The sequence below is a fragment of the Lactuca saligna genome, chromosome 2 (genome assembly GCF_052625555.1).
Source record: "Lactuca saligna cultivar CGN05327 chromosome 2, ASM5262555v1, whole genome shotgun sequence".
Lineage (NCBI taxonomy): Eukaryota > Viridiplantae > Streptophyta > Magnoliopsida > Asterales > Asteraceae > Lactuca > Lactuca saligna.
The window spans coordinates 118,052,943-118,068,553 of NC_136418.1; the positions used below are offsets into that span (position 1 = coordinate 118,052,943).

At 32.4% G+C, this 15,611-nt stretch overlaps 1 non-coding gene across 1 annotated transcript; it reads left to right on the forward strand.

The window, feature by feature from the left end:
• Positions 1–3,507: 3,507 nt before the first annotated feature.
• On the forward strand, positions 3,508–3,610 carry LOC145033085 (U6 spliceosomal RNA). The gene has a single exon (XR_013677328.1). It is a non-coding gene; the product is annotated as a U6 spliceosomal RNA (small nuclear RNA).
• Positions 3,611–15,611: the final 12,001 nt, after the last annotated feature.

Sequence of the window (15,611 nt, forward strand, 5' to 3'; positions counted from 1 at the left end):
TGTATTTTATATTACATATGCAACTTTAAAATGTGTTTGGAGGTTTGGAGGCGTGTAGTCGATCAAAACTCGGATATCAAGTTTGCAACCCATCAAAATTTTACATCTTATTAGAATCTTATGGTTAGTTTGATTCTCATAATATAACTAATGCTTTGAATGTAAGAAAAAAAACACCTTGTATCTAAATAAAAATATGGTTTTTAAAAGAAAAAAATATGTTTAGACGGTTTAAAATGTAATAGAAAAAAATATATTCATACGGTATCAAATGGAAAATAGATAAAATTGAACAAAATTTGATAAATGATGTTCGATTGAAACAAAAAAAAACATAGAGTCAAAATTGAAATAAAAAATTAAACTTAGTGTCAAAATCGGAAAAAAAAAAGTGAAAACTTAGTGTTTTTTGTGAAAAAAAAAAATCAAATTTGACACGTCAGCATACCACGTCACCTGGTTAACCGGTCAAGTGGTCAGAATTGTAACAAATTGGAAAACACAGTGTCAAAATTGACATAAAAAAAACACGCTGTGAAAATCGAATTTATGAGTAAAAATAGTGTTTTGTGTGTCATTTACCCTATATGTATCTAATCACATATGCTTATATGTATTTAATCACATATGATTACAGTGGACAAAGAACAATTATTGAATCGAGAATGTGACAATGAATCTCATCCACATAAATCATATATGATTGGATACATATAATCACATGTGATTATTTGTATTTAATCAGATATGATTTATGTAGATAAATTTTTTTTTTGCGGTTTTGACTGAATAATTGCTTTGTGTAATTAATCACATATGATTATATGTATATAATCACATATGATTTGATGTGGACAAGATTTATGTTTTCCTTCTCGATTCATTAGTTGTGCTCATTTACTTAATCACATACGATTATACATATATGGCGTGTTTGGCAAAAGTAGCTGGTAGCTGGAAGCAGGTAGCGGGTAGCTGGTAGGGTGTAGCAGGTAGCTAGTAGCGGGAAGCTGTAGCTTTTATTTGTTATATGAATGTTTGGAAAAAGTAGCTGGAAGCTTTTGAAATATATAAAATTACATAAAAATACAATTGATTAAAAATAAATAAATATATAAATATATTTTTAAGGGTAATTATGGAAATTGATTTCAAAAGCTCTAGAGCGTTTTGTTAAACGCTACATGAAGTAGCTTTTAGAATCGTAACGTTTTGTTAAAACTAAAAGCTAAACGCTCGTACCGCCAAACGGAGCTTTTTGTTTAAATTAGAGCGTTTTATCAAAAGCTAAAAGCTAGAAACTCCTAAACGCTTCCAAAAGCTCTGTGCCAAACACACCCATAATCACATATGATAAATTACATGAGAACAAAATTTGTTTTCAGTTCAGTAATTGAGATCGTATGATATGTATTTAATATGTCACTTTATTATTATTTGTCTCAATAACTATATTTACGAAACATTATATTTGTTTGAATAAAAATATGTCCATAAATAACTAACAATTCTTAATAATTGTGATATGTCAACATACTAAATGTAAATATGTGAAAAAGAATAAGAATTACATGCAGATATGGGAAAAAAAATAAGCATTATATGCAAATGAGAAAACAATCATGTCAATCGTATTATAGCAACAAATAGACAAAAAGACAAAACCTTTAAAACTCTTGATCTAGTGATATTGCCATATTTATAATATTGTTTAGGTAATATTTAAGTGTATATATATATATATATATATATATATATATATATATATATATATATATATATATATATATATATATATATTGGTTATTTGCATAGAATAATGGTACTTATAAGGTTATATTGTATTTTCCAGCAAAAAAGAAGACATTTTGAAGAAAAGGGACTAAAAGCGTTAAAGAATGGAACTTTGGAGGTTGAAGACTTGAAGGACAAAAAAATCAGGAAAAAGTGTGTTCACGAGGTGAATCTTATAAAACTCACGTCGTGAGTTTGGCTTTTTGGAGGGATAAGCATCGTGGATCAGGAATCCGTGTTGAATACGAATATTACGAATTCACGAGGTGAATCCGGAGAAATAAAACTATATATATCATTGAACCCTACGACTCGGACAACTTTGGTGGCTAATAGGGGTTCCTGGAGATGAAAATTCAGAGGAGAAAAAGACTTGGAAGCTGGTTTCAACACTAAGGAAGCAGAAGTACATAAGTTGATTCATAGTTTGGTACACTTTAACATGTTTTGGATTATAGTAATCATTTGTTTAGCTGTTAATATGTCCAGCTACATCTAGCTGCTTCTGTTAGCTAGATGAAGCTGGAACTCATGGTTTTAATGCATTAGACTTAACTTTACTTGTTGGTGATATGCTTGTGTTGATCGATTTTACCTACCATGCTTGAATTAGTTATTTGATTGCCTTGAATTCTTGTTCTGTGTAGTTAGTGAACACAAATCTGCATGAACTTGAATACCTAATAATATAGTGAACACTAGTTATTGGAGCTAAGATCAAACCAATCTTAGATTAGTAATTGAATAATTAAATTAAGTTGTGTTAGAGAACTCATATTATGACTGTAATTGTGTTTTGATTAATCAATCTTCATGGCTCCAATTTTATTTAATAATTGATTATGTGTTAACTATTGTATGAACATAAATAGAATTACATGAATTGATTAATAATTAGTAGATTTAGAACTAAATTACTAATACTTTCTTAATTGGTCACCAACAGTAATAGTTATAGCTAATGTACAACCATTGAGTGAAAGTGGATTCAAACTAACAGAAGTGTTTTGTTTATTGATTAAGTTTCTGTTAAAGGATTAAGTTCATCTAAACTTGGAAAATTAGATAAAAACCCCTATTAGCTTGTTAATAATTAGATTAATTTAGTAGTGAATATATTAATTAATAACACCATTCCCTATGATCGACACCCGACTTATCTAAGCTATACTGTAATCTGACTAGGTACACTGCCTATAAGTGCATAGTTAGTCTAAGTTTGTTAGGTTATAAATATTAAAATTAGTGGGTACGTTCGTGCACATCAAGTTTTTGAAGGAAAAAAGTGATTTTCAAGAAAAAGAAATGATAACTACACCTGGCACAGGTAGAAATTAAATATAGGGATAATGACTTAGGAGAGTAATAAGGTTTTTAGTTTGTCTGTATTAGGTCACTAAGGTTTTTTTGTGCGTATTAGACCAATATGGTTGTTATTACCGTTTAGAAATAGTCCTTTTACCGGTTTTAACGGGTAAAAAGGACTATTTCTAAATGGTAATAACAACCATATTGGACTAATACGCACAAAAAAAAACCTTAGTGACTTAATATGGACAAACTGGAAACCTTATTACCCTCCTAAGTCATTAACCCTAATTTTAAAGACATTGAGAATATATGACCATCAACAGTAAACTACTTCGTTTAGAACTCGTGTCATCCCAGATAACCTGCTACTCCTCTATATGGCGAAGCTCTTCATCTATAGTCGTCCCTTTGGGGACATCCGATAAAATTGAAACGATACAAAGAAGATTAGCATGGCCCCTGCGCAAGGATGACACACACAAATCAAGAAATGGTCCAAATTTTTTTTAACCCTTCTTCGTCTTCTCTGGAACCCTAATTCCCTTTTCAAATGTTAATAGAGTTCAATTGCAATTCTTACATTTTAGTAGTTCATCTACTGAAGTCATGATCAGACAACATGTGGATTCTATGGTCATATTGATCTTCTTGTTGATGTCTTCAACCATTTGTGGTAAGTAAGGGTGATCTTTCTTTCTATAAAGTCTCCTTTAAGTTTTTTACTTTTCCTATCATTAAGTTTCATGCTTTATAAACTTCCGTTTTTGTGTTGTATATAGTATGTATGTATTTGTTTATGTGCTGATTTTTTTTATTCATTTTGCAACTTCAGTTTCTTAGTTCATGTTGTGGTTTTGCTTTTTATAAAATAATTGATAATAGACATCCTCTGCAAGTTCCTGTTGGTTTTACATTTTCATTCATTATCAAATGTAGACATTGATGGGAGGTATCAAAGTGAGATTGTTTTTGTACATATGGATGTGTTCATATAAACATCTAAATGACAAAAAAGAAGTTATTGATAAAATGTTGCATATTTATGTAATGAAGATCATCAATCATATGAGTTTATGGACTTAGAAGTTCTGGAAGGGTTGTGAGATAAGTTTAAATGGAAGCAACTATTTTCAGTCAAACAAATCAGTCATATTGATTAGTAAGCATGTTTTCTAAATACTTAGGGTTAATAACTTAGGAGGGTAATAAGGTTTCCAGTTTGTCCATATTAGGTCACTAAGGTTTTTTTTTGTGCGTATTAGACCAATATGGTTATTATTACCGTTTAGAAATAGTCCTTTTACCGGTTTTAACCGGTAAAATGACTATTTCTAAACGGTAATAACAACCATATTGGTCTAATACGCACAAAAAAAATCTTAGTGACCTAATACGTACAAGCTGGAAACCTTATTACCCTCCTAAGTCATTATCCCTTAAATATATGGAAAACACCATTAAGGATAAGAAAGTAAATAGTGAGCATCAAGAATCGAAATTATATTCAAAGTGCTTTGTAAATGCATTAAAGCCATTTAAAGTAAATAGTTTTGTATTTTTTCAGCAAATATCGTTCTTTATTTTCTTAAGGGAAAATGACTTAGGAGGGTAACTACTTTTTATCCGTGTTCACATATTGGCAACTTCTTATTTTTTGTACATAATAAAGCAACTAACTTGTTTTAACGTTTAAATTACATCAATATTACCGGCTAATACGTGTTTTAACCGGTAACTCAAAGGGAAAATGACTTAGGAGGGTAACTACCTCTTATCCGTGTTCACATATTGGCAACTTCTTATTTTTTGTACATAAGAAAGCAACTAACTTGTTTTAACTATGTAACATCCCAAAAATCATGACCAAAAATTTCGTTTTTAATTTAATACTAAAACCATAATTGTCAAACCATTTATTTAATACTCCAGCATCAGGCCCCGCCTGGCATCGAGCCCCGCTTGGTATACATATCTATCTCTCTTAGGCCCCGACTGTCTTTGGGCCCAGCCCGCTAAGCACATACAATCATATAACATGCTACACATAAAGAAACATACTCTATTGTATCCTTGTCCTAAGAAACATACTTTGCTAATAATGAGATACAGAACATCGTCCGTACTCAACTAGTGATGAGATACGGGACCTCACCCACACTCGCCTCTTACCAGGCACATACAAGTATCACACAGACAACAAGTATAATCTAACATGCAAACATTCCTTGGCCACTCGCCCACATCAGACCTTGGTCTGGAATAACATACTAGCATGCAATGTCTAGGGCTAACCCCCGGGACTTCCTATTCATAAACTACATGGGTTGGCATTGTGGCCTTAAACCCATTCACACAGTGAGGAGACTCACCTTGCACTGTTGAATCCCTGGCAAGAACTAGCTGAGTACGGATGAAGTTCCGTATCTCATTATTGGTAGAGTATGTTTTCTTAGGACATGGATACAGTAGAGTATGTTTCTTTATGTGTTAGCATGTTATATGATTGTATGTGTTTAGAGAAGGGGCCTGGAGACAGGCGGGGCCTAAGAGAGACAGATCAGTATACCGAGCGGGGCTCGATGCCAGGCGGGGCCTGTTGCTGGGCGAAGCCCGATGCCGGAGTACTAAATTAATAGATTCACAATTTTGGTTTTAGTATTAAATTAAAAATGAAATTTTTTGTCATGATTTTTGGGATGTTACACAGTTAAAACAAGTTAGTTGCTTTATTATGTACAAAAAATAAGAAGTCGCCAATATGTGAACACGGATAAAAGGTAGATACCCTCCTAAGTCCTTTTCCCTTTGAGTTACCGGTTAAAACAGGTATTAGCCGGTAATATTGGTGTAATTTAAACAGTTAAAACAAGTTAGTTGCTTTATTATGTACAAGAAAGAAGAAGTTACCGATATGTGAACACAGATAAGAGGTAGTTACCCTCCTAAGTCATTTTCCCTTTCCTTAATAGCAATTTTGCTTTTCAAACAAAAGCAATTCATGGAGAGATTGAAATGAAACCCACCGAGGATCTTGACAATGAAAACTTAATCGTATAGTAGCAAAAACGTAATCTTAGAAGCTTCAGGTGACAGAGACGTTCATCTGGTTTGTAAGAAAACTACAGTCACCGGAGATCTGTAATCTTAAATCCTCTCCGCCATACATCCATCTTTTCCGCCGGAAATCTGTTTATCTTCACCAAGTAGGACCACGTCTGTCATAGTCACCATATAATCGAAACATCGTCGTCGTCGCAAAGGTTTTTCAGATCTAGAAGTCTGCGAAACCCTAGAAACATGATTGTCTTCCTTAGGTTTTTCAAGTCTAGAAGTCTTGCCCGACTGAGTTATGGTTTGCATATGGCGAACAGTTTCCGAGGTGTACAAGCACCGTTAGATTGGGAAAACCTCTACATCGCGATGTCGGATGCTGGTGCAATCAGATTGGGAATTAGATCTGGTTGCCTTCTGCTTCAGATATGTGGCCGATGAAACAAACTCCAGTGATGAAATGAGATAGAAAATGAGACAAGAAAGAGGTGATTTCCAACGAGGTTCTTTTCCGGCGGAGGAAGATGAGGGGCAGAGGGAGTTGGTTTAGGAAGAGAAGAAACAATTAGACGTGGTTCGCAACGGCATTTCACGAAGATTCGATGTAGTGGCTGCCCGACATCGGCCGGTGGTTGTCCGGCGTTGGCCGGTGGCTGTCTAGCATCGGTCGGTGGCGGTCAGACGACTGTAGGCGGTGGTCTGCCAGTCTTGGTAGAGAAGTTTCAAATGGGATGTAATATTGTGAAAAAGAAAAAAAAAATAATGTATTTAATTATATTTTGTTCTCATTTGTTCTCAAAATACGATTTGATCTTATTTGAACATATATATATATATATATATATATATATATATATATATATATATATATATATATATATATATATATATATTATTTTGGTCATTCACCCTAAACATTTTGTTTCGAACTTACCGTTCACTTATATAAAAAAAACATCGAAATACTTAAATAGTGCATCTTGATTGTATGAGATAATATTTAGTTGAGTCAAAACTTCAAGGAACCAAAGAGCTTTTAGCTCAATGATATTAGATTTTTTTATCTTTGAGGTCGAAGGTTTACATATATGAAATTAAAAGTTGTTTTAGAATACGGTTAAAAAGAAATTTAAAAACTAAAAAAATAATAAAATAAAAAAGTTCAAGAAAATTAACAAGAATAATTGAATTTATCGTTACCAGTGATGTTGCATATGAAATCATCGGCAGATTCACTAAGATGTTCGGGATAGTCAGGTACCCCTTAAATTTCATCTAGAAGCATAATTTATTTTGGACGGTTTTTTTTTTTTTTATTATTATTTTTTTTTTTTAATTTTTTATATTGCAGCGTTATCCCGAAAAAAATATGGGTTTCCCGTAATTTATAAATTCAAAATGCTTAAAGTCCAAATTTAATATCCAACTCTTTTAAAAGTAGCCTAAAATATTTAATCTCAAAATTAATAACCCAAAACCTTGTAAAGAAATAAGTCATAGCTCAAATTTTGTACCCAATTGTTAACAAAATAAAGAAAAACGGGAATGGATTCAAGAAATCAAAGCATTCATCGAGCCCTGCTCCCTCCTCCTTGGTGCTCGTTGTTGTAGGTTGTAGTTGTTGCCGACGATCCTTCTGTTGTCGACGTCTTCCCAACTTCAGCCAACGATCTTTGCATTTGAGCTTTCCCATACTTTGCACAATGAAACAAGTAAGCAACCCAATCAAGTCAATTACTCAATCCTATTATTTATTAGTAGGTTGTTTCAAATTTCCATTATTTTTCATTTTGTTGAAAAATTAGAAATTAACAATTAGGTTTGTTTAATCAGGGACTTACGGTTAATAGTTAGTGATTATTTGTTATTGAAACATGGAATCAAGTTTATAGTTGAAATATTTTTATTGTAGGGTTCTATTAACAATTTTTTCAAAAGACAATTAGATGATAACGGTGGAGGAACTTCAAAAAGAAATAAACCTAATGAAACTCCACAAATTCCACAACCTAAATAACCTACTCAACAAGCACAAGTTCTGCAAGAACCACAACCTAATGAACATACTCAAAGACCACATGTTCCATAAAGACCACATCCTAATGACTCTAGTCAAAAACCACAATTGCCACAAACTTTTGATTTGAATGATCTTCCTTCGGACTCGGGGGATAGGCTAAAAATTACATCTTACCATCCTAATCACGCTACAAGAATAAACATTTATAAGGACGAAACCAATACAAACGACAAAAGTTGTCCCTATAGATGACCTATAGGGACAACATGTTGTCTCTATAGAGTTCACAAATAATGTTTGACTTTTGAAGCTATAACAACGATACATCACCTCTATAGGTAAGGAGGGAACGAAAAATGTTTGGCGCATTTACGGAAAATTTATAAGGACGACATATTGTACTAGAAATAAATAAAATTATATATATATATATATATATATATATATATATATATATATATATATATATTAGTCTAGTTAATTGGAAAATAGGAAGCGACGTCGCTTTATTTGAGGATATAGGGACGACAAGTTGTCCCCATAGGTATTATAAGCCATTTCCCCTTTGTTCTGGTCTCTCTCTCGCTCTTTCTAGAGGGTGATTCATTTCTCCCCACCATCACATCGACGACTAGGTAACCACCTCCCCTCTTCTTCTTCTTCTTCTACTACTACTACTACTACTTCTACATCTAAACCACTACCATCACTCTCACCTCCACACCTGTCCCCCCCCCCCCCCCCCCCCTTAACCACCCTCAAACTTTCCTCAAATCACATATACATCAAACCAGGGCTTCCGATTCCAATTGATTCCTTTTGGATTTTTATTATTGGCTTTCACGACTTCTCGTGGCCGGAAAATGCAATCACAACTCTGCTTCACCTTACTCTCTCTTTTAATTTCATGTGTGTTTGTGTTTTTTCTTTCCAGCTACCTCAGAGAAAGAACAACTTTAGCGTCGGTCCCTACTCCTTCTCTTTCGACGACCTACTGCTTCCAGCGGTCATTCCACTAAGATTGCAACTTCTCTCCAACAACTCTAATCTTCTTCAACATGTATATCTCCTAATTTTATGATGTAAAATAGTGTAGTGTCTCCCAAACTATACCCATTATAGTTTGAATGTATGTTCTTGTAATGCTTATTGTACTTAGCAAAGTACAATAAACATTTAGAATCTACACACATAAAATTTATTTTCTTCCTTTCCAGGTTGGCAATAGACATTTAAAATTCATTATAATAATAGCAATATAGGTAAGCAACATAAGGCATGCTGTATTTCATAACATATAGCACATATTATCACATAAGGTATCTATCATAAAGTATGCTAGCGCACATCATAGTAAGGTATTTAACCTAAGGCATGATAGTTATTAAGGAATATATCATAAAGTAATCTAATGCTTGTGTCTATTTAGGTATTCAACCTTAAATATATTAGACACACATCTCACCATCATCACTTAATCTCTAAGTTTAAGTCTAGAAATCTTCATAATTCCTTAGACCGATTAAACTAATGCTCTAATACCAACTATGACATCCTCATTTTCACGGCCAATTAAAAACTTTTCTTTATGCTTATTTAATTCACAATATTCTTTCGTTTGTGTAGAATTTGTCTCAAAATGTTATTTTAGTCAAAGCATTTCCGAATAAACGATTTTTATTAATATATAAAAAATTGGGATGTCATACTGATACAAAACATAAGCATAAGCTTTTCTTAACAGGCATTACAACATCCTATTATATTAATGACCCACATCTCCTCGGATCTTTTATCAAATCCAAACATCACTATCCATTTACCTTTTGTACCACTACCTATGATACAAAGAAACTCAGTAAGTCTGTGAGGCCTCACATAAGATTTTCAACCAACAATAATATAATTAATTTGTTTAATTACACATTTCACATATTAAGATTTTCAACCAATTATAACATAATTAATTTGTTTAATTACACATTTCACATCAAAAAATTAACTCGGTTACCTATCCTCTTTTTCTTATATATTCATCTCTAAGGAATGATCCTAAGGATCATTGCAATTATTAGGTTAACAATGTTTTAAAAACCAAACCAGAACGACCAGTTGAACCGGACAGGCCAGTTGAACCAGTCAGGTCTTAACATCCAAAAACCGCTTGAAAACCAAACTGCTAAAAACCACTGGTTTTGTTAAAAATCGGATTAAACCGGACTGGTTGAACCAGAAATGAAACAGGTTTACTGATCAAAATTTTGGTTTTCTAATATATAGCCCAAGGCAGTAAGCCGACTTATAAGAGCCAGCCGATTTGAACGGGATTTTTGATTATTCTTACAAAGACTGGTACGGCTCCTTTTATGGACTCAATACTCCTTTTAGCTTTTTCTTCTGTGCCGATGTGGGATGCCTCAAAATGCTTCCATATTCCTCCGATATGCTTCCAATTCCTTTACGCTTTTACACAACATATCTTTTAATATATTACATATACTAGTCGTTTACCCGCGCCAAGCGCCGGGTGTGAATATTTTAGTCAGAAATTAGTTTTCTAGTGACGATTAGTTTTTTTGTACAAATAGTTTGGGTGTTTTATGTTGTTGACAATATAAAAATCTTCAAAATATGTTAAGCCACTAATATGCGATAAAACCAAGCGAATGTATTATTACTCATCTTTTAACAGGATTAGAATAAACCAAACGACCTCACATTAATTAGTTTCTATTGAAAATAAATGTACATTGTTTTATGTTTAGTATAAATGTACTATTTTTTATAAATATGATCAAATCTTTATTTTTACAGTATAATTATGATTTGTGTTATTTTGTCACAACAGAAGGGTAATTGATAAATCTACGCCAAAAAGGAGTCCCTTAATCGATCTAAGCGGTTGTGTGAGGTCAAGCAACACTTTATATACTAATAAAATTAATAAATATGATAGTTTTTTATTTTTATTTACTTATTTTGTTAGAATGTAAATAATAAGGTGGTAAACAGAATGTGTTCAAGTATTCCACAATATATAAGTAATTTATATCGTCTATGTCTTCATCAAAACTATAGTAAGTTCTCTCTTCTTCATGGAATTAACTCATCAAATAATTACTAATGTCATCGACACTGTCATTTCTTGTGGATAATATTGCACGTTAAATAATAAAATCTAATTCAGGTATATTAATTTTCAATTATGGAAATATTGTATCAATCAAAACATTCAATGACTTTCCTATTTTAGGAAAGGGAATTACCATATCATAGAGATGTGAATAAAGTTTCCGTGCATCGTTTATTCAATTCCATTACCGACACGTAATAGATAGTCTAAGAATCATGGATTGGTTAGTGCGCTCATATTTATGGTTCACCGCAACTTGATAATCGAAGACCAAAAAGGCGACATTTCTATGCTAGAATCCACAGTCTGTGCTCATGTTCCACGTCTCACGACCAACAACAAAAATATAATGTTTAACGAAAATGCAATAGATTTGAAATTTCATAGTTCAACCAAAATACAATAGATATTTTATTAACTAAAAATGAAGATTAAAAAATATTGAAATTACACATTTTTCTTACTTAGCTTGTTGAAAATCACAGTTTGTAGAAATAAATTGATTGTCTAAAAGTCACTGTGGGTTCATTTTGCAAAGTTGTTAATTATATTTAACTGCTTTCTTTTTTATTTTAAAAATCGTATATTTTTTAAGCTTGGACTAATATGATAAACAATAATAGCTTTAGCACCACATTTATAAATTACTTGTTACTAAAAACAAAAATTATTAATTAGATTACTTTGATACACAATTTTTTATCATGATGGTCAATATTACATAGTTATTTAAAAAAAAAAAAAAAAAAAAAAAAAAAAAAAAAAAAAAAAAAAAAAAAAAACTTCAAATTGCGTTTAGATAAAATTGATTGTTGTATTCGCCTTCATTTTCAAGAAACCATCGTTTTTTCTTTCTTGGAAGTGATGATGTTATGTTTTGACTATTTTGTTAAAGTAATAGTATCTTTATACTTGGTGTTTAATTAATTTAGTAAAAAATAGAAATATGACTAATTTTAAATATGAATAGCCCAAATCCCATTTTCAACGAAGCTAAATTCACGCCTTTGACCACTTTAAGGATCATTTAATTAGGTCCAATCCCATCGTATCCGAGGAGTAAATGTAAATGTTACAATTCTATTTGCATCTATCTTTAAAAAAATGATTAAATTGGATTATAAACACTCGTTATTTAAAATTACAATTCGCTTATAATGTTTTTCTAATAGTAATGGTTCCATGTTTTTTCAAATTGCTTAATTGCTTAAATATCATGAATCTGTATATGCAAAAAGAGAGTTATATATATTAAGAATTTAGACCGTACATGCATTATCATTGATATGAATTCTTACAATTTCAAGGCTTCAAAAATTTTGAAAAAAAAGTATAGAATAAAGACTGGTTAATGTTAGAAAATGGTGAAAGTCAATCGTAATGATGGTTAAAATAACAAATTTAACCTTAAGAACTCAAACTTTCACCTCAATCTTAGAGATTGGTTTATCAAGCTTGTAAACAATTTAATAATATTTACTTGTTTTTCTTATTTATCACACTATCGTACTTCCAATTCTCTTTCTTATTAGGGCTTTGTATTAAACTGTCATACTTCCAATTAAAGCAACACACTTTCATTCTTTACTGTATTATAGCATCCTACTTCTTTTCTTTCTATTACAACACTATATTTATTAAGTATAAAATTTGAACATGAAAAAAATAAAAGTAGGATGATATAATAAAAATAATAATTAAAGTAAGTTGTTTTTCCTTGAATTAACCCAAAGGTATTTTGGTCAAACACATACTCACACACAACACACACATGAAAGTTGTAATTGTAATTCCACCAATTAACTATAAACACCGATTTATATCACAAAAAAGAATGCACAAAAGTTGTAATTATAATTTTAGCCAAGTTTATACGCATACTTTATAGTTTCCAGCAATGGCTATAACATCATATAAATCTAATCCAACAGCAAAAAAAAATACCATAATGACATCACGTTGTCGTTCTTTTGGACAACTCGACATGTGCTCCTGGTAAAAAAATGAAATAGACAAAACACATATCAAAAGGATAGAAATATACGAGCTTGAAACACCTTATTTCCACTCTGGCTTAGGATCATTGTAAGCCACTGAAGTTCAAATGACACAGGGAACTGCCACATTCATAAAAGCATTAAAATATGAACAAAAATAAGAGCTTGAATACTTCTTGATTAATATACAGTGATAGAGGCCTCACCTATCAAAATGTCCATATAAAACCCCTTCTACACTTGCAAGGTCGTTTCAGGAATTCATGACTTTTTTCTTCTTTCTCATGGATTCTACTCTAACTGCAACCAAAATGCATAATGCCTTTTTCTTACATATTATCAAAATAGACCATAATGCCCTTTTCATATCCCGACACACCATCTCTTCTAATATATTGCAATCCAATGGTAAAATCCCAATATTGTACCTAAAAATAATAAGATGAAATTACCCTTTCTCCTTATTGAACTTTTGACAGCATATCCTTCCTGTTAAAGCCCCAACAACACTTTACAACTGTTCAACCTCCCATAAAGGAACTGAAAGTAGGGTAAATAGACAAAAATGAAAAAGGTTATAATTTAATAAAATGACCAAGGTATGATGTTGTGATAGAGAAAACTGAAAACCGTTTCATTTTAGTCATATATACATATATTTAAGGATGATATTAGCAAGAAATAGTCTTTTATAAACAATTTAATCCACTAACTATTACTTATTACCTTTCCATGATCAACATGACCCATGATGGTTTGAACATGGGTACTTCAATGGTTCTCATTTCAATACCTGTAAACATATACACACATATAGTTAAGTTAGGGTAACTGGTTGAGGTTTTTTTCTTTTGCAAAATATAAAAGAGTATCAAAATAGGAAAAATACATGTAGATTTTTTCAATACAGGTAGATTTTTTCTTTTGTGCAAATACGAGAAGTGTGAAAAATATAAAGCAAAACACCAAGAGCATGTTATGATGTTCAATACATGTAGATTTTTTCTTTTGTGCAAATAACTTAAAATATTAGCATAAGGTGGTGAAATATGGCTCATGGATCCGGAAAAGCGAAGTGTGGTTTCTTTTGGTATGCAGAGTCAAACAACTCAAAGAACCAAAGAATTAAAACGAAGAGTTATACCATTTTTTGGTAGTAATAAAGGATGGGAAATTTCCATTAAGAGTGACTTCTTCTTCCTTTTTGGTTTTCTCCTCTTTATTAGCTCCCCTTTGCATGAACTATCATACAGATAAATAAGAACAACACCTTAAATTTCACAGAGAAAATCAAAAAAAGAAAGTATTTTTAAAAATTTGAAAAACGAACAACGTAATTGAGTCTTAACTCAAAATCTGGGGATTGAGAACAAGGTTATGCATAGTAAAGGCTGAAAAGTATCTGAAAAAATCAAGAATCGGCTTATAGTTACCTTCAAGTTCTTCAATGTGCTTGACAATTCGAGCTTAACCATCGCTGATAATTTGAAATTAGGGTTTCGGCAGAGCCCTCTCAATTTGGCTCCCCGAAATGGATGGGATTAACAGAAAGGCATGAGTAGAAACGCCTGTCAAATTGAAACGCCTGTCGAATTGATTAGGAAGGAGATGGAAAGAAGACGGTTTCCATTTCCTTCTGATGGCGATCGAGAGATAAAAAGAGAGGCGAGAAAGAGAGAGAGCGAGAGAGAGAGAGAGAGGGGGAGGGAGAAGTAAACCCATTGGCACTGAGACATTCAAACGTACCATAAGCAGTAACGGATTTATGAACGAAGGGCAAAGCACGAGGCACGGGATCATCTTTGAAATCGATGGGTTTAGATTTGGCTTGTTGTGTCATCTCTTTCAGGTCTCCGAAGAGGAATCTATAAGAGTTTCCTCTCAAGCCCTGAGCTCTTAAGGATTTTTCTATCTTCTTTGGTTTGAACCACAACGAATCCAGGACATTCCCGCAACGTAAAGCTCTTTACTTAACTTCATTTTTGGATGATGGGACGTCTTCGGTGGGGGAGGTCGGCAGCCGTGGATCTTCGGTGGGAGACGTTGGATACTGAGATATTGATTTCGCCATTGCTGTAGTAGAATCTTGAAAACAGTTCAAACCCATCTGACCCACGAGGGAAAATGATTGATCTCGATTCCAATTTTTCTTGGTTGATCTAAGTTTTCTAGGGTTAGGGCTACTGTGTGTGACGGAAAAGGTGGACTGCATCTTTGGTGGAGACTGATGAGAATTGGTTTGATGGCGGCTATTGTTTGTTTAGGAGATTAGGGTAAGGTAATACCGTGTAGTGTGATACGTATA